Below are 632 nucleotides of genomic sequence, written 5' to 3'. Positions count from 1 at the left end.
AATTTGATTGAAATCGGTACAGATTTAGATCCTTTGGTCCGATTTGCACTTATATGCCCTCTAAAGCCAGAATTTAATAGTATGGTTAACTGTGCCAAATTTGTTTGAACTCGGTTCAGATTTAGATATAGCTCCCATATATATATATATATATATATATATATATATATATATATATATATATATATATATATATATATATATATATATATATATATATATATATATATATATATATATATATATATATATATATATATATATATATATATATATATATATATATATATATATATATATATATATATATATATATATATATATATATATATATATATATATATATATATATATATATATATATATATATATATATATATATATATTTATATATATATATATATATATATATATATATATATATATATATATATATATCGTCCGATTTGCACAAAAGCCAGAGTTGAAGCCTGATTTGCTTCAAATTTTGTATATATACGCCAGAGTTGAGTAGAATATTTCATATTTTAGAACCATTTTCAATGGGAGTTTCCTTCAGTTGACTCGATAGTTTCGTACAATTGCATTAAAATTGCTCTAGCTTTATATTTCCCATATTTTGTAACTAACAT

This window comes from Haematobia irritans, chromosome 2, assembly GCF_050003625.1.
Source record: "Haematobia irritans isolate KBUSLIRL chromosome 2, ASM5000362v1, whole genome shotgun sequence".
NCBI lineage: Eukaryota > Metazoa > Arthropoda > Insecta > Diptera > Muscidae > Haematobia > Haematobia irritans.
Note: the sequence above shows the minus strand (reverse complement) of the source record.